Source organism: Megascapheus bottae, chromosome 1 (genome assembly GCF_031878675.1).
Source record: "Megascapheus bottae isolate mThoBot1 chromosome 1, mThoBot2.hap1, whole genome shotgun sequence".
In the NCBI taxonomy this organism is placed as follows: domain Eukaryota; kingdom Metazoa; phylum Chordata; class Mammalia; order Rodentia; family Geomyidae; genus Megascapheus; species Megascapheus bottae.
This window is the reverse complement of record NC_143509.1, coordinates 36,647,806-36,667,998: the sequence shown is the minus strand read 5'-3', so window position 1 is coordinate 36,667,998 and position 20,193 is coordinate 36,647,806. Positions and strand designations below refer to the sequence as shown.

Sequence of the window (20,193 nt, the reverse complement as noted above, 5' to 3'; positions counted from 1 at the left end):
AAGCATCAGTCTCTGTAGAAATTAATGTAGTGTAAACATATTAAACTGGAGCCATGGGTCTCCTCTCAAAACCAGGATCTATGAATCGCTGGTCTGAAACCAGCAAATCAGAGTGACCTACAGGGCCTTTTAAAAACACAGATGCCTGAGCAGCCCCCTCAAGGGACCGTTTAATGAAAAATGTGGAGTGGGGAGGATCAAAACATCCATCTCTTTAAGCCTGTCTCTCTCCCATAAGGTAATTCTAATGTGCACCTGAGTTTTAAGAGGCACTGCTTTATGTTCTGGCATTTCTGTACAGGGAAGTAATTTTTGTGTTTGTCTATGAATACTTTTGCAACTCTAATGCTGAGAGAAAATGATGCAGACCCATGGATGCCCTTGAGATTTGCCAAGGGGACTTCAGGACCTTTCCCCAGCTGGGTCCAGTGGATGGCAATGGTGAGAAGCACTGCTTGAAGAAATGGAGCTTGCTTGCTTACATAGCTCAACTTCTGGCACACCCAGTATGAATATGGTCAGCCTCTTTATTCATCAGTCCTGCATCCTCAGACCCAAACTATTCACATATGTGCCAAAAAAGTAGACCCAACCTTAACACTGTAAGACTTTTCTTTATCATTCCCTAATATAACTATGTATTTGGCATTTATATTGTATTCTAAGTCATCTAGAGATGACTTAAAACATACCTAGTAGCAGACACCATACAGAGTATGGATACAGCGTATCCATAGAGGAACATGGAATAGTCCCTCCTGGATACCAAGTGACAACTGTTTCCAAATTAGGATTCACTATACCCAATAAGGAGCCTACTAGAAAAACAGGAATCCCCCTTCTTTTTCAGAACTATCAGAGCTGAAAACAAAACACATAAATGAGTATCTGATTTGAGTAATAGAGTTCAGTATGCACAGAAACATCTGATTAATAATCATAATGGCTAATTAGGTAAGTGATTTCTAACAACTATTTAAATGATAACTGATGGAATCAACTTCAAACTTTTCATCCAGTAACTTATTTTTCAGTCATCTTGTAATGATCCATTAAGGCTTGGCAAGTAAGTTAATAAAAGTCAAGTTTTTAAACCCCAAAGATGTTGATTGAGCCCTCGTAAAGAATTAGTCATAGATTGTGAAAATGACAATCTTGCCAAGGGCCAACGGAATACCCATCAATATCCCAATGGCATTCTTTAAAGAAATAGAAGAGGCAATTCAAAATCTCATATGGAATAATAAAAGACCCCGTATAGCAAAAACACTTCTTAGCAGAAAGAACAGCGCTGGAGGAATTTCAATTCCAAACTTTAGACTCTATTACAGGGCTATAATTATCAAAACAGCTTGGTATTGGAACAAGAACAGACCTGAAGACCAATGGAATAGAACTGAGGACCCAGATATTAAACCACAGACCTATGGCCACCTAATCTTTGACAAGGGAGCCAAAAAAAATAGAATGGAAGAAAGACAGCCTCTTCAACAAGTTGTGCTGGCAGAACTGGTTAAGCACCTGCAGAAAACTAAAGTTGGATCCTTCTTTGTCACCATGCACTAGAATTAACTCCAAATGGATCAAAGACCTGGAGGTAAAAGCTGACACACTGAAAACTTTACAAGAAGGAATAGGAGATATACTAGGCCTCCTTGGCACAGGTCGAAACTTTCTTAATAAGGACCAAGAATCACAACAAATCAGAGAAAGGCTGGATAAGTGGGACTGCATTAAACTGCAGAGCTTTTGTATGGCAAAGGACATAGCTAGTAAATTAATTAGGAAGCCTACAGAGGGGGAGAAGATCTTCACCAACCAAACAACGGACAAAGGCCTTAGATCTAAAATATATCAACAACTCAAAAAATTGAATCACTCCAAAACTAATCTCCAAAGTAACAACCATCCCATTAAAAAATGGGCCAAAGACTTAAAGAGAGTCTTCTCTGAAGAAGAAACAAAAATGGCCTATAGACACATGAAGAAATGCTCAACATCTCTGGTCATAAAAGAAATGCAAATCAAAACAACTCTAAGATTCCACCTCACTCCAGTTAGAATGGCCAGGATCAGGAAAACGAATAATAACAGATGCTGGAGGGGATGTGGCCAGGAGGGATCACTACTACACTGTTGGTGGGAGTGCAAACTCATTCAACCACTATGGAAAGCAGTATGGCAGTGCCTCAAAAGGCTAAACATAGAACTCCCCTAAGACCCAGCAATTCCACTACTTGGCATTTACCCAACCATCCAGAATCTAGGGCATACTAAATCCATTAGCACAACAATGATAATTGCAACATTATTCACCATAGCAAAGATATGGAACCAACCTAGATGTCCCTCAGTTGATGAGTGGATCAACAAGTTGTGGTATTTGTACACAATGGAATTCTATGCTGCTGTCAGAAAAAACGACATTGCCCCATTTGTTAGGAAATGGAAAGACTTAGAAAAAATCATATTAAGTGAAGTAAGCCAGACTCAAAGGAACTTAGGCTCAGTGGTTTCCCTCATTTGTCATAATCAGTATAAACCTTGGGCTCTACTAGCAGAGATCTGCAACAGAGCAAAACCTTGATACATAAGGCCATATAGTATGAAGCTAATTGAAAGGACCTCCAGGATATTGAAACAAAAGCCATATAGCGAATGATTGTTGTCCTTAATGTACTATGTTATCTCTCATCTCCTTTGCTGTCCCTTGGGTATCTCATATTGTTACAGTACCTCACTTTGTTATCTGTTATACTGAATTTATTTGTATTTGGTTATTTGAAATTTGATAGGGAAGGAGGGAAAACCAAGATGGGAGGGGGGAACGGGGCGGGGGAGGGTAAAGGGTACCAAGACATGTGAAAGGGTATCAATGTATGTGAATTAATGCACCTTCTATATGGCAAATATCATATAACCCTTTTATTAATTACAATAAAAATATTAAAAAAAGAATTAGTCATGGTTAAGTAGCATCCTCTAATAATCCTAGGTTCTAGTTGCACCAACCAGAATCTGAGTCCCTTTCTTTGCCATGTGTTAAACAACCAGCCCTGAGAATATAGCTGAAACACATAGTTCTCAGTTTGTTATCAGTAAGATGAAAATAATTCCATCTACCCCACAGTGTTATTAGGGGGATTTGAGCAAAGTAATTTCCCTATTAAAATAGTTTGTACTGGGTGCTAGTGGCTCGCGCTTGTAATCCTAGCTACTCAGGAGGCTGAGATCTAAAGATTTCAGTTTGAAGCGAGCTAGGGAAGAAAAGTCTGTGAGTCTTTTATATCCAATTAACCATCAAAGAGCAGAAAACTGAGCTGTGGCTCAAATGGGAGTCTTACGCAAAAATGCCAAGTGACAGCATTAGGCTCAGAGTTCAAGCTTTAGTACTGAAGCAAAACAAATAATAAAAGCACATAAATACTTTGCATGTAGCTATTACCAGGAAGAAATATAATAACTAATATTAAAATCATTGCCTAAATATAGGGGTTGCTCAGGATTCGCATGATACCAGGGTTTTAGGAAGATTTGCATAAAAATCACATAACCCCTTACTGTCATCTCATCAGAAGTCTCAATATTTGAATCTAAAAACCCTCCTTTCCAGCTCATTTTGAGGATTTTTGGAGAATGAATGAAATATTTCTGAGGTGACAATAATTCCCTTCAATTGTTTTTCAGAGAAGTGGTACAAGAAGACAATCAATGATGTGCTTTCTTCCTTTTTCCCATTTCTGCCTCTGTACCCACATCCATGTTTCACAAACAAGTTTCTGACTCTTACAAGCAACAGAGGACACTGCTGTCAGTGATATTTGTTCAGCTAACCAAACAAACGAATGTCATATGCCCAAAACCTTCTCTACCTCTTTCTCCTTGCCAGAGTCCTAGGTGTCCAAAATTCAGATAAGCTCAGATCTGCTTATCGCACATGCAGATGTACCATAGTGGCTTCTAGGGCAGAAGGACACGTTTCAGTGTGTTTTGGCACACTTGAGGCATATTCCAGCAGCCCTATAAAGCAGATATTGTTATAAATGTGTAAACAGAGGCCTAGAAAACATGTTACCTTCCTGGAGTCACACAGCCTGGAGGAAAACCAAAGCCTGCTGCCTTGCTCAGTGCTCCATTCATAAGACAAGTTTACTGTGATCTAGGTTCTTCTCTGGCTCTCGGTATATAGCACTATCATAGTGAAAGTGTCATGTGTTTCCAGCACAGGAGGAAGAAATATTAACTTTTCCCTGAGAGACTCTCTGCTGGATAAATGTTTTATGGCTAAATGCACAACTGACAGCATCCAGCAGTCTAGCCAGGTCTCACCACTGTAAAGCAGAATGAAGTGGTCCTAAGAGGTTCTCAAATCTCTTCCACAGCCCAGGCGCTGCAAATTATGTTAAAGGATAGCTGTGTGCTGTTCATGGAAGAGCCAGCCCTACGGCTGGTGTCTCTACAGGCTGGATAGGCATGATCAGCTGGCTGAGCCCAGACGTCCTGTCTGTGCTCAGCACAAGTTGAACATCTCAGCTCAGGATCAAAGAAAGCAGGAGAAGATGGTGTTCCTGCAAGCAATCATTGTCTTGGAAGACCTACATCAAAACCAAATAATCAAAGGCAGTTAGCTTCCACCAGAAGCAGAACAGTAAGACCATTTAGTGAATAGCAAGCAGTTAGTTGCCTGTTAACCCAAAGGCATAAGGGAGACGTTGTAGAGAAATGAAAATATATGAAATTCACAGATGTCACTGACATCATAGGAAAAGTCTCCAGCCATAAACAGTGTACACACAAATCTCTTTTCATGGAGACCAGAAAATCAGAGACACCCCTCCACAATGGAAAGTAGATAGTAGCAGTAAATCATTGACATTTTGGTCATCCTTAAAATCCATTAGGGAGATTCCCTCTCTCTCTAATAATTGCTATGTCACAATGTCTTTTCACAATATCACAATCAAAGAGAGATCTTTCAATCCAGCCTGGATAAAGCAGTATAATAGAGTCTCCTAAAGTATGATACACACCCTTGTGTATAACAAGTGTTTTAGAATGTTCAGGAGCCAAATTTTTAAAAATTAGGTTAAAAACAATTGTATAAATTAGAGAAGACACAATTAGCACATTAATCCCATTCATGCCAGTTATTTCTGAGGATGATGATAATTTATTTGACTGACAAAACAGCAACCCAAGTTGACTTAAAAATATAGACCAAATGGAGTATGGATAATGCAAGGCCTTGGGAACAATAGTGAAATTGATATAAAACAATGAAACTTTAAGTAACATAGCAAAATATTCCTCTAAGACATGTTAGAATCTGGAATTGGAGGACTGTAGTTTGAATTCTGGATCTACTTACTCTCTTGTTATCTGACATGATTTAAGTCCATTTCCTTAGCCATAAATGGAGGAGATGCTACAGATGAAGATTCTGACATAGGTTTCAGTGTGACCATTATAATAACTGCTAGGAGAGATTCCATAGACAGAACAATAACAGACCTATCAAGCAAACTTACTTGGTTCAATTATAGAGGCATCACAATCAGTACTGACACTAGATTATAGTCAGCATTCCTGGACTTCTTATCTCTCTGTCCATACTGTCACATACCTCCAGCACTGTCGTGGTCCTGAGCCACAGCGCCCCAGAGATACCCTCGGTAGTCCACTGGTGGGTGCCATGACATTCTCAGAGGTGCCAAGGCCCACCAGTGATGGCTGCTGACCTTGCAGTCTTGTTGAGCATCATGGAGACCTGACAGCACCTCCATAGTTTAACCCTGGATGATAATTCTGCTAGGTCAGTTTGGGATAGCCTACATCAGAAGTCTTCATCAACAATGGCTACCACAATCCAGATTATCTGGCTTTTCAAATACTGCCATCCTAGGAGGAGCTTTTTCCAACAAGCCTGTGCTGTCAGAGAACTAAAGTGAAATGAAGCACCTTTCCCTCCCATGAGAAAGTTTCCTTCCTTCCTTCCTCCCTCCCTCCCTCCCTCTTTCCCTCCCTCCTTCCTTTCTTCCTTCCTTCTTTCCTGTCTTCCTTCCTTCCTACATACCTTCCTTATTTTCCTTTTTTTGCTTGCTTTTTGAAAAATTCTTTTCCTTTCTTTCTTTCACTCATTCATTCATTCATTCTACTCTTCTTTCTTCCTTCTCTTTTTCCCTTCTTTTTCCCTTTTTCTTTCTCCTTTTCTTCTTTATTTCTTTCCTTTTATTTTTTTCTTTTCCTTTTCTTTTGAAATGGATGTCACATATGTTGCTCAGCCTGACCTTGAACCCCTAGAGTCTAGTGATTCTCCCATCTCAGCTTCCCTAATGCTTAGATGATAGGAGCACATCACTCACTTCATTTGACTCCTGAGAAAGTTTTCTGGCAGGCACAATCAAGTTCTATATTTTTTTCACCCATAAGGTTCAGCTCAGCGCTGGAGGCCCCATCTCAACTGGAGAATTCAGAAACCATGCTATGATCATTTTTTTTCTTAGTGCAAAGATCATATAGAAAATGTATATCAGGAGCCGGGAGTTTGGCCTAGTGGTTAAAGTGCTTGCCTAGCATGCACAAAGACCTGGGTTCAATTCCTCAGTACCACATACATACAAAAAAAAAAAAAGCCGGAAGTGGTGCTGAGGCTTAAGTGGTAGAGCTCTAGCCTTGAGAAAGTCCAAGGACAGTGCTCAGGCCTGAGCTCAAGCCCAGGACTGGCAAAAAAAAAAAAAAAAGAAAATGTATAACATATAGAGATTATAAAAACAACAACAAAATCTCAAATGTCACAATCCAAAAAGTATTAGCATTTTGCTTTTTCTTCCTATGAAACCTTTCATTAATATAGCAACTATGCTATCTACATATACACCAGTGATGTTAGAATTTTCCCATATCATTAGGGTCTCAACACATTTTTATTATGACCAGACCATTGTATCATATAGACATTTGGTAATGTGCAAAATTAATGCACTGTGACATGCTTGATTTTTTACTATAACATTTTGTAACAAATATCTTTGTGCATTTTTCTTTACCCATATTTCAAATTATTTCCTAGGGAGAATTTTTAGATGTGGAATTAGTGGATTAAATAGTTAACATTTTAAGTTGGTTGTTGGTGGTGGTAGTGGTGGTCCTGGGCTTGAATTCTAGGCCTGAACGCTGTCCTAAGTTCTTCAGCTCAAGAGTAATGCTATAACGCTTGAGCCACAGTGCCACTTCTAGTTTTCTGGTGGTTAATTGGTGATCAGAGCCTTGCAGACTTTCATACCCAGGCTGGCCTTGAACTATGATCCTCAGATCTCAACCTCCTGGGTAGCTAGGATTACAGGCATGAGCCACCAGCACCCAGCATAAATGTTTTAATTTCTTATTATAAATTGTTAAATTTTAAAAAGATTATATACTTCACAACAATGGCTACAACAGGTCTAAGAAATTGCAGCTTATCATAGTTTTGCCATTGTGTTTTCCCTTTTTTTTAATGTTTTTGCTCATTTAACATACCAACCCAGAGAATACTATTATGTTCTTCCCTTTTGTGCATGTCTGTAGACATGTGTTCTCTGAGAGTTCTGATTGTGAGCACTTGGACTGTGCCCTTTATCCCATTATAATTTTGTTGTTGTTTATTTTTTGTGTGTGTGCATACTAGGGATTAAACTAGGGACCTCACGCTTCTACTCACCTTTCTCGTTCAAGGCTTGCTTCACTTGTGACTTTTTGCTGGTTAATTGGAGACAAGCGCCTCATGGATTTGCTTCTCCGGCTGGCTTTTAACTAGGACCCTCAGATCTCAGCCTTCTAAGTTGGATTAGAGAATTACAGGTATAAGTCACCGATTCCCAGTATTGGCCATCTATCCATCTATCTATCTATCCATCCATCTATCTATCTATTTCATCTATCTATCTATTGATCAATCTATCAGATATCTATGTTAAAATCTAGGGGTAAAGTATTCTTAGTCCATCTCTACTTGAGTTTACTACAACTAATTCCCAGGAATATTGCCTTATTATTGACATGCAAAAATAGACCCTTTATCCTTTTTTTAATTTTTTATTGTAATTAATAAAAGGGTTACATGATATTTGCCAGATAGAAGGTGCATTAATTCACATACATTGATACCCTTTCACATGTCTTGGTACCCATTACCATCCGCCCCCCATCCACCACCCACCCCCCCGTCTTGGTTTTCCCCCCTTCCCTATCAAATTTCAAATAACCAAATACAAATAAATTCAATATATCAGATAACAAAGTGAGATACTGTAACAATATGAGATACCCAAGGGACAGCAAAGGAGATGAGAGATAACATAGTACATTAAGGACAACAATCATTCGTTATATGGCTTTTGTTTCAATATCCTGGAGTAGACCCTTTATCCTTTTATTTCTGTGAAATTAGATTATAAACATTTTCTTTGCAGAATATAACCTGACACTTTCACTTGTTCAGGAAAATGTATAATAGATTGTGCTTATTTAAAATTGCCTCATGTTTATTACCAATTTCAAATGTTTTACTTCATGAATTTTAATTTCATATACCTGATCCAGCTTTGGCTTGAAGCACAAGATTATAGTTTTTATGAAGACATTAAAATAAGAAAATATGGTTAGTTGATTTACTTTGAAAGATTACATCTCTGCATTAATTTCAGACTAACTATGACTGAGATGACCCAGAACATAATATATTATACTTAACTTAGTAAAGTTATACTTAATTTAGTAAAACCAAAACAAAGCTCTATAGGACCAGGGGTTTAGCCTAGTGGTAGAGTATATGCCTAGCATGCACAAAGACCCAGGTTCAATTCCTCACTACTACATGGATAGAAAAAGTTGGAAGTGGTGTTGTGGCTCAAATAGTAGAGCTGTAGTCTTACAAAAGCTCAAGAACAGTGCTCATGCCCTCCATTCAAGCCCCATGACTGGCACAAAAAAAAACTACAATTTTGTTTTGTTTAATTTTTTTGTTATTGTTGGTCATAGGGCTTGGAGTCTGGGGCTGGGCGCTGTTCCTGAACTCTTCAGCTCAAGGCTACAGCCCTATCCCTTGAACCACAGTGCCACTTTGAATCTCAGCCTCCTGACAAGCTAGGATTACAAGTGTGAGCCACCATGCCTGGCTTACAATGTTTTTAAAAGAAATAACTGCATGCAGGTGGCCCAGACATGCTTCTCCCTCCAGAGAATTCCCAAGACAAAATTCTTCCCTTTCCTTCATTTTCCTCCCTCCAAACTTCTGCCTCCTCTTCCTCCTCCTTTCTCTGTTTCTCTTTCTCCTCTCCCCTCCCTTCTCTAACATTTCCCCTCAATAATATGATTTGCTGTTTGAGGGCAAGAACGATGCTGATTCATCACTGTATCTATTCGTAGCCCCATAGTTTGAACTGAACTAAACTTGGAGGACTTGAGAAGGGAATTATTTGAACTAGTGACATCTATATCCACACTGGAGTCAAATTGAGACAACTTGGAATCCACTTCCAACACAGAGATCCCAGGAAATATAACTTAAGTCCTGAGCTGCTTTGTCATCCAGTGTGGGGAAACTGTTTGCTGTGTACAACCTCTGGGATGGCTGACACATGCTCCTTTTCGCCCATTCCATTTTTTCTTTTCTCAGCTATAAAGCCTAGAAAGCAACACCCTCAATTCTCCATCTTCTTTTCAATTGGAAAGATGATGAGTTGTAGCACTTACTGTTGAACTGGTAGCAGCAGAGGGGGCTTCTAGGAGAGACTTGATGTCTCCATGGAGTTATCACATAGCCTAGATAGAATGAAATAAAGTTTCCACATGATGCCTGGAAGCACAATGCCCACTTGGCAAACCATGAAATCACCAGGAGAGTACAGAAGATGGAGGAGAAAGCTAGAATTGGGTCTTGAGCAGCATTGCTGAGATGGAATTTTCCAAATGTCTCCCTCTAGGGTTCTTTTGATATGGGAGAAATAGTCTAATTTCTTGAAGCATCCCCTCCCTTAGTAAGATATCCTATTATAATATGTATGATGATAAGATACTATATTTACCTCCAAATTCAGAGTGACCCTCTGCACTGTCAGTAATTGATTACTGTGAACAATCAATGTAAGTTACTGTGTTTTACTCTGAATCTAATTCATCATAAGCATCCAGGAAGTGGTCTGAAAGAATGTGGCATCTGACTGGCTGGCAGGGACTCCTGAAGCACAACAAATGAACAAGCAGCAACAAATAGAAAGGAAGAACCCCTTGGCCAGGAGTGTAGCCTAGTGGTAGAGTGCTTGCCTAGCATTTTCAAAGTCGTGGGTTTGATTCCTCACTACCGCATACACAGAAAAAGCCAGAAGTGGTGCTGTGGCTCAGGTGGCAGACCACTAGCCTTAAGCAAAAAGTATCCAAGTGTCCAATGCCCAGGCCCTGAGCTCAAGCCCAAGGGCTGGCAAAGGAAAGGAAGAAGGGGAGGGAGGAAGAGAGGGAAGGAGGGAGGGAGGGAGGGAGAGAGGGAGGAGGGAGAGAGAGAGGGGGGGGGGAAGATCCTGTATAGGCTATGGTAAGGACAGAACTATATGTCCTGAGGACAATGGGTACACCAGTCAAGAGAAGGAATGAGATATGATGGATGGTATCTAAAGGTCTATTCTCTGTGCTCCTAAAAATAAAATCCTTCTTACCTTACCAGCCATCTTCCTTTGTCAAGTAGCGGGTACATTATTCTTGAACACTGATAGACCTTCTCATGTTTTCCTCCCACTTTCCCCCCTCCCTCTCCCAGTCATCTTGTTTTTCCCCTTCCTTTCCCTATTTCAAGTAAATGAATAAACAAATATACAATATACCGGGCAACAAAGTCAGATACAGTAACAGATAAACCATAAAGGGGGGGAAGGAAAAAAGGAATCACTTAAGAGCAGCAATCACAAAGATAAACCTCTACTTTCCCTATCCTGGAGTTCATTTTGCTTAGCCTCATCCTATACAGCCATATGCACATAGCTTTTGAGCTACTGTGATCTACTAAGAGAATCCTCAATGTGCCCCTCTCTATTTCTACCTGGCAGGGCTGTGCCTCATTCTATCACATGAGAACATAAGAAATCTCATGTAAATGGCTAACCAACTGTTCCCATAGTGATTATTCCCCTCACATCTTAGTGGATCTTCATTGCCTTGGGCCACAATGGTCATGTGAAGCTTCTTAAATCATGTATCTTCTTGGGGTTTCCAAATATCCCAGAGCTAGAGAAGTATCCTTTCTCCTTCTCAGTATTTGCCTTCACCATCCTCACTCATCAACTTAGAGCTTTCAGACCAGTAGTACCCTAGCGAACATACAGTAGACCTGACGTGTCTTCTGCCCTTTTCAAACAACTTTCTGAGCTTATATGTCATTATAATAGCATTTTCCAGATGTGTAATGTAGGAATGTTAATTTTCAGAGATGTTAATAAGTATTTCATAAAGGAAAATCCTATCATAATCAAATAAATAAGAAAAACATTGGGATAACAGAATTAAGCAGGTTTTTTTCCTACGTGAGTCAGAGTTTATATACCACCTACTGTGTATAACTGAATATGTATGTACAAGCACACATACACACAATCTGGGGCTTTGCACACTTGGTTGTCTGCAATTCTCTTAGTCCAGGAATATCTCAAAGGGTAATGTAGTCTGAGATGTGCTTTGGAAAATCCTAGCTTAGAAAAACACAATTCTCTCTCATACACATTTATCAGAAAAATTAATATTGTGAAAATGGCCATAATACCAAAGCAATCTACAGATCTAATATAATCCCCATCAAAGTTCAAGAGCCATTTTTCACAGGAATAGAAAAAAGCTCAATAATTAAAGTCATTTGGGAACAAAAATAACCCTGAACAGCCAAAGCAATACTGAACAAAAAGCAGTCCTGAAAGTACCACAATGTCTTATTGCAAATTATACTTCAGAGCCATAGCAACAAAAACAGAATGGCACTGGCAGAAAAATGGACATGTACACCAATGGAATAGAAAACAAAATAATCCCACATAGCTATGGTTTGTAAAGGTGCCAAACATATAAGTTAGAGACAAGACAGCCTCTTCCACAAAGGGCACTGAGTAAACTGGATATCCATAAGACATATCCCTACCTTTCATCCTGTGCTAATCTCAATCACAACTTTAAGGTAAAGCTTAGAACACTGATACTACAGGAAAGCACTTAAGATTCAGACTTTCTCAATAGGACACCTATAACTCAGAATAATTCTAACAAATGGCATCGCATCAAGTTAAAAAGCTTCTGCTTATCAATGAAACAATGACCAAAATGAAGAGACAATAAAGAATGGAAGAAAAATCCTTGCCCCATGTCTAACAGACATCATTTTGATTTCCAGAATATATAAAGAAATTTCCAAAAATTGAATACCAAAGAAACAAATAATCTAATTTATAAATGGACAATCAAATTACAAAACACTTCTTAAAAAATGCCTACACACACACACACACACACACACACACACACACACACACACACACAAAAGCCAGGCACAAACCTATAGTCCTTGCTACTCAGGACCTGAGATCTGAGGATCAAAGCCAACGCAGGTAGAAAAGACCATGTAAGACTCTTATCTCCAATTAACCACTCAAAAACCAGAAAAGATGTTGTGACTCAAGTGGTAAGAGTGCTAGCCTTAAGCACAAATAGGCTCAGAGGCAGTGCCCAAGCCCTGAGTTCAAGCCCCACAACAACAATGACAAAATACATATAGAAATGTTCAACAACCTCAGCCACAAATAAAATACAAACTAAAACTACATTTATACTTCATCTCTCCCAACCAGAATGGACCATTGAAAAGCAAACACATGCTGGTGAAGATGGGGGCAAGGAAAAGGAGAAAATTTTATACACTATTGGTGGGAATATAAATTTGTGTAGCTACTACTGAAATCAATATGGAAGTTTCTCAAAAAACTAAAAATAGAAATACTATATGAACTTCTCTACATCTCCTGGGCATATAGCCAAAGGAATGTAAGTAAGCGAATAACAGAGGTACTTGAATGTTCCATTCATGTTTACAGCAATCCCTATGGAATAAGCCTAGAAGCCCAGCATCCAGTGAATTAATAAAGAAAAAGTGAGAGTGGTGGTAGAGCTTTGTGTGTGTGTTTGTGTGTGTATGTGTGTGTGTGTGTAGGTGTGTTTATATGTGTGTGTGTATATATGTTTGTGTGATGTGTATATATGTGTGCTTATGTGCATATTTATATGTCTGAGTGTGCATATGTATATATGCAAACATATATGCATACACACAGATACACACAATGGTGTATAAAGAAGAAGAAAGCTATATTGCTTACAGGAAAATAGGTGAAACTTGAGATCATCATGCTAAGCAAAATAAGCCAGATTCAGAAAGATACTGTGTATGTGGAATCTATACTTAAGTTTTTCAAGTGGCATGAGTGTAGAGGGATAAATTTTTCTTTTGGGTAAACAAAGAAAGGGAGTTGGGAGATGATGATAAGAGAAAGGAATATGGTCAAAGCCTGTATAAAAATAGATAACCTAGACATGGATAATGAAAGAAATGGCTTATTTTCTTCTCCTTTAAAAGGTTCTGCTTACATTATGGATACAAATTTCATGTTGAAAAGGAAAATAAATCATCCTAACACCATTAATGAACCTGTAGCATATTCTACTCCTGCTGTCCCTTCACAAGCCAGAGGCTAACCAGAATGAAGTAGAAATGCTGACTCTACACATTTCACTAGGCATCGGGGGCCAAGAACCAAGCTGAAAGGCCACTGCCACCTCTGACAAGTTTTAGTCACAACCATCCCAACATAACAAGAAATAAGTCTTAAATTATACTCAGAAATTGAGAACATATCCATTTAGATAGTATAAACATCCCAGTGCATGCATATACATATTTCAGTAGGAGCTTACCTTAAGAATATTGCAGCATAATTATAAGGTGATGTTTATCCTGGTCTTATAGATGAACTTATGAATTACCGTCTCTGTATTTGAATTTTATTTTCTTATGAATTTGGTAAAGAGATACATTAGATCAAACATGATTTTCAAGATGATCTTCCTTTAAGATCCGATTTACTTCTGGCAGTATGTTATGCTCTGTTCATGAAATGTTTCCAGTACAACTCAAAACCAAAATTTGGTTTTGTATCTGAGTTTTTGTATTTGGGGTTTGTATTTGAATTTTCTGTACTTGAAATTGCCTGTTTGATCATAACATTATATTAAATGTAATATCCTTAAGAAAAAATAGATGATAAAATCAATTAAAACTGGTTTAAAAAGGGGGGAGAAGGAGATAAGAAAAACAACAGAAGATGAATCCTTTCATATAATATATGCTATTTTATATAAAATATGTTATGTATTGTTGTATACTCCTAGGGAAAAAGCTCTCAAATACCAAAATGAAAAAGACTTCTGACTTCACTGAAGATGGACATGCTGTCTCTCATTTGTCCCTTAGTAATTTTTTTTTGCCATAGAGATTCTTCACAGTTCCTAAACACAAGCAAGCCTACTGTCCACCTAGCATTAGTGCACCATTCTCACCTACCACCTCCTGTACCCTCAAGCCATATTCCAACCCTGTTGGCCTCTGCTACGAGCTGTCACCTCCAGACTTTGGCAGAAGGTGAGTTCCCTGCTCAGAGTTCTACAGCTATCCCCAACAGAGAAGCACTGGTTTGAATTTTAAGATCTAGCTTGAAGAGTATATATATCTACTGTGAAATTTTTCCCAATTATTCAAGGTCAAGTTAATTACTCTAACCTCAATGTTTCAAGGGAATGTTGAGATCGCTCCATGGCAGCATTTATTACATCGGTCACAGTTGCAGGCTCACCTTCCTTTCTCTCTGGACAGACTGTTAATTCCTCAAATACTGCTTGTTCATAAATCTGCTCCATAGAACCTGCAGATTGTGAATAAGTATAGGTTTTATGATCAAGCAAATGACTGGAAGTCTACAAAGATTTGTCTCTACAACTTTATCAAAGACTACAGTCAGACCAACTTACTATTCAACCAGTAATGTCTGACAACCAACAAGGCCAAAGGCCAGAAGAAGGAGAAGTAAATTTCTATGGTGCCCTCCCCCCAATTACAAGTTTGCTTAAAAGGTGAAAAACAGGTGCATTTTTATATTTAATAACTAACCCAAAGAAAAGCAATTCTAGTTTTAATCTAAAATTCAAATTCACCAAGCAGACCTGCCGCCATCTTTATGACACAAGTTACGTGCGCGGGGAGAACTTCCTGTCGCCACTTTATGACGCAAGTTCCGTGCGCGGGGAAGAAATTCCCGTCGCCACCTCTATGACGCAGATTATGTGCGCAGGGAAAGTTCCTGTCGCCATGTTTATGACGCAACAAAGGCAGCACCGCCCTTTCCATCCTCGTGTGAGGCCCGTCCTGTCTGCCGTCCTTGCCGGGTGGAGCATGACCTCAAACGGCGAGCCAGGGGCCGCTGGTCCCTGTCCTCCCAGCTATGGGGCAGGCAGAGGTCTGGAGGATTACGGTTAGAGGCCGGCTGGGGCAAAGAGCTCCTTCAAAGTCGGGCTCTGGTGGCTCACATGTGTAATTCCAGCTGCTGCAGTGGAGGCTGAGATCCCGAGGACCTGGGTTGAAGGCAGTGCTGGCGGAGAAGTCTGTTAGACTCCATCTCCAAAATAACCAACCAAAACACACCCCACCAGGTGGAGGCGAGACTCAAATGCCTTCCAACCAAGGAATCCCAGCAACCGTAAGGCCCTAGACTTGGGTGTTGGTGAAAAGTACTGGAGGCCCTCCCCGCCTCTGTCGTTTGATCTGCCATCAGAGTGTGGGATTGTCTCTTAAGAGATGATGATGCAGAGATGTCATCTCTACATGCCACATGCACCCATCTGCAAATTCTACATGATACGTGCCTTTTGATATTGTTAATTATTAGATAATACTTACCAATTTAAACTGCTAAGTAGTATTCCATCAGTATGCACAGTGCCCGAGGCTGCTCTAAAAACCTTACATGTAATTTATTTCATCACCAAAAGAACCTCTCATAAATGGGTGTATAACCACCATTTTATAAAGAAATCAAAGTACGGAGGAATTGGATTAGTTATGTACTTAGGATGTAAAAGAGCTAAGGTGTTCCTACAGTCCATGGGCATAACTATAAAGCTTTACGTCTATTCCGTGCCAAAATTGTGGGAACCTGTAAATGGTGAGCCATGAGGTCTAATAAACAATTGAAATGTCATTCCCCGACTCCTGGAAAGCTGGGAGAGGCTCAAGAAAGATCAGTTGCTCTTAGCATTACGGAGACCCAAGATTCTGTGCTTAATGTGGGTTAATCAACATCTAACTTCCCTAAACTCTCAGAATGCTGAGTCTTCCCAATCGGTCATTCAGCCCTGACTTGGAAGGACCTCAGATTTCTATCCTAGGTGTAGTCTAATTCCATACAAAGTCTTTTGGGAAGCCAGGGAAAGATGTAAATCTGCGCTAATTGTACCTTCTTTAGATAAGTTGTCACATGACTTCAAGGTTACTGTGACCTCGTTCTTTCGGCACATGCACCCCTGTATCCTTCTCAATAAGTACCTTGTAATATGTAGTAAGGACATTTGAATCTGGAGGAGAACTTCAGTCCCCTGGTGCCCCAAACCTTAATTCCACTGTCTGGTGTCCATTATTGTCTTTTCCCTCATTGCTCCAGGTTGTGACATTGAATAGATTGCCTAAATATGTATAGTTGCTATAAATTATATATTATTTTAATCACTGCTGTAGGCAAACCTTTTCTTAGTTTAGAATCATTTTAGCCTATATGCTAAGAAACAATAACTTTTCAAGCATCAACCTTCTTAATTCCTAAACATTACATTACTATATTATTAAAATTGTCTAAATTCTAATATGATTTCATTATGTATTATTAAATTAGTCAACATTAGCTCTTTGTAATTCGAAGTTATAATTATTAGAAAACTTTTTTAAATAAAGAAGCTCTAAAATTCAAATTCAAACAGTCTGTCAATATTTTAAGTCCTAGTGAACAGTAGAAATAACTGTGTCTGTGGGTATTCTCTGAAGCTGACTTCCAGAGGAGACTGGCCTCCAGCATGTAGCCATGGAAACCAACCACTGACAATCATTCAAGGCCATCAATTCTAGTCAACGGTGACACTTGGACCTTAGCTTCACCCACTCTAATTATACCAAGAGAAGGGCAAATGTTTCCCCAACCGTCAATTCTGCGGTGGAGTGTTCCGTCATAAACTCACCATGCCATAGGAACCACAACCTCAAGTCCCCTCGTTCTGCCAGGAGAGACTCTAATGGTTCCTTAGTTCTAAACACGTGGCTGGCAGGATCAGGATAGAATCAAGGTCCTGGCAGGTGGCTTTCCTATTGAATCCCAACCTTTTGATCCTGCTCGAAAACAGCTGGCTATTTCCTATTGATGTAGCTTAAAAGCTCCACCCTCCCAGAATAAGGATCTCTTCCCACAAAGGATTTCCATCTTTGCAAGCCTGCATTTCTGCTGCCCTGGTAAGGGGTGCCAGTGCCTGGGGCGTACCTAGTAATGGCCTTTTGGGTCATTCGCCCTTGCATGGTTGACAAATGCTTTAGAATTTTTTATGTAGTTCGTGAGAAGGAAGCGCATTTTCTTGGTTGGTTGATGAGCTGGTCCTCTCTTTTCTTTGTTAAGAGGAATACCATGAACACAGTTGCCTGTCCTCTTCCAACTAATGACAAACCATGGTAGGGACAACTCCATCCAAGCAGCCACTTGCCCCTGTAAGGTCTGGAACTTCATTCACCATGAAGGATAACTAACAGATCTTGGCTAGGTAGTTGGGCGTCGAAAATGGCAACTGAGACAAGGGCCACTATATCAGGGAACTATGACACTACCAAAGCGTGCTCACATCAGACCAGGTGCCAAATCTGTGACGCGTGTGTTTCCCTAGGAGCACTCCCACTTCCAGGCTCAAGTTCTAAAGCAGGGGATCCAACCAGAAGCAAATTTCCCAGTTTGGACTCTAAGCTACAGGGGAGCCAACCAGAAAGTCTCTGGTGGCACACAGCCACCATTTAACCAATCAGATCAAAGTAGCACTCTCCCAGAGGGAAAGGGAACAGGAACTGTCTCTGGTGTCTATCCAGTGAGCCCAGACAAAGACATTCCCTACACTCAACTCTGGGTCCCTTCTTGTCAAGAATCTGCTTCTCTCCTGCTTTTCTTTTGCTTCTTAAACAGACTTGCTCTGTTTGTTTTAAATATTTCCTACCATTCAATTGTTTAATTAACAGAAAACGCATTCTACACTAGATAATCCGTCTCCACTTCACATACAATATATTCACACTAACTTCCACGAGGGTTCACAACCACCAGGGCAGGTCGGCCATAACAGGGTAAACCAATAAATCCCCAGAAACCAACAAACCCAGAAGATGTTTGGAGATGTAACAGAAAAGGAAAATACCTTGTGCCTCAAGGATTCATCCTCTTACTGACAAATAGATGCCTTGAGCTTTTGCACTCTCCACCATGCACATAACTCATTTTCATCTCAAACTATGAAGCTGAACACTGAAGTCGTCGTTATCTGACCCCTAAGCAGTATGACACTACTAAGGGAATTAAGACCATTTTTTAATCAGCAACTACTGCATGCATTATATTCCCATAAATCTATGAACCAAACTGCTTGCTTAAGTATTTTTTTTCTAAGAAGAGATTTTAATCAATATTATCTTTATTTTTTCCTCATGTAGAAATATTGTCTTTCCTATTGATGAAAATTGATGATGCACATTTAACTGTAAACAACAAAAATGACAAAAAGGGAAGCAGGAAGGGCAACAAAATCAACCAGAGATTTTTAAATCATGAGAACATCTTCCACAAGATATAAAACTGTAATCAAAAATCAGTGAAGTCAGCCCAATACCAGTAGCACACACCCGTAGTCCTAATTACTCCAGAGCCTGAGATCAGGCTTCAAAGCCAGCCTGAACAGAAAAGCCTATGGGATGTCTGCAATTAACCAGCAAAAAGCTGAACATGGAGCTGTATCTAACATAGTAGAGCATTAGCTCTGAAGTGAGAGTGAAAGGCATCAAAAAAAATTAAAATCATCCATTGCAAGATAGCTACAATCTCTCTGCAGATGTTAATTTGGTTGCTGACTTGTATTAAAACATCATCTGGTTATATTCAGCGTTCTTGTCCATGCAGTACCCTTTTCATCTTTCTTTTCTTAGCTCACACTTAAAGCCATCACACACTACCATCGTACACATACCACCTCCCAGTGGTATCCTTCTATACTGGGCTACTTTCACTACTTTGCCTTCTTTCTCTTCTTTACCTTGCTGAACATAATTGCCTCACCAACACAGCTGCCAAAGATGCTGTGTCTTCCTCTAACTGGATTTCTTTGGAGGCTGGGCCTATCAGTTGTTGAATCTTTACTTCCCAGCATACCTCTGGTATACAATGGCATGTAGAAAAACCTGGGTTAGCCAAATTAAATTTTTTATCTTTATAAATAAGTAATACTCAAGTGAACTTTGAAATATGGGGAATATACTCATGATTTGTTCTTTTTTTTTCTTTTGCTTGGACTTGGACTTGAATTCAGGACCTCGTGCTCTGGATTGGCTTTGCACTGGCTTAGAACAGCTTGCACTGACTTGTCTGCTTGCATTGGCTTGGAACTGCTACCTTTGGATATTGGTCCCCTGAGAAACTTGAATTACTGGCATGAGCTACTGGCATGCAGGCCTCATGATTTGTTTAAGTTCCTATTTTATCCATTTGCAGAAAAATACATCTACAGGTAGCAATACCTGTCCACAAAGAACCAGAAGAGCCTAATCCAAAACTGTGAAAAGTAAGTCCATTTATATTAAGCCAATTCTACTTCCAGTTCCTGTCCCAAAGAAAATTAATTTTGCATGTTCTTAAACAAAAAGTTTCCTTTCTGTCATTACATGAAAAGTCCTAGGTCCTAAAAGTTTCCCCAATGATTTCAGTGGCTTGGCATTATTCAGCACATACTGATCAACAGATGTCCAGACTCTTTCCTTTTGGAATGGACATAAATAATTCTAACCTCATCATT

The 20,193-nt window shown here is 39.5% G+C and overlaps 1 long non-coding RNA gene across 5 annotated transcripts in view; it reads right to left on the bottom strand.

Moving 5' to 3' along the window:
• The window catches only part of LOC150068948 (uncharacterized), a 74,301-nt gene extending 58,948 nt beyond the window's left edge, over positions 1-15,353 (bottom strand). Inside the window, exons 1-4 of one of the 5 annotated variants that reach the window (XR_016535007.1) lie at positions 15,280-15,353; positions 14,840-14,981; positions 9,733-9,801; positions 7,700-7,815 (exon numbers count right to left, since the gene is read on the bottom strand). This is a non-coding gene — a long non-coding RNA (uncharacterized LOC150068948). Of the gene's footprint in view, positions 1-7,699; positions 7,816-9,732; positions 9,802-14,839; positions 14,982-15,226 lie in introns of all 5 variants that reach the window. The other 4 variants (XR_016535013.1, XR_016535012.1, XR_016535014.1 and 1 more) reach the window with 4 other exon arrangements.
• Between the last annotated feature and the right edge of the window lie 4,840 nt (positions 15,354-20,193).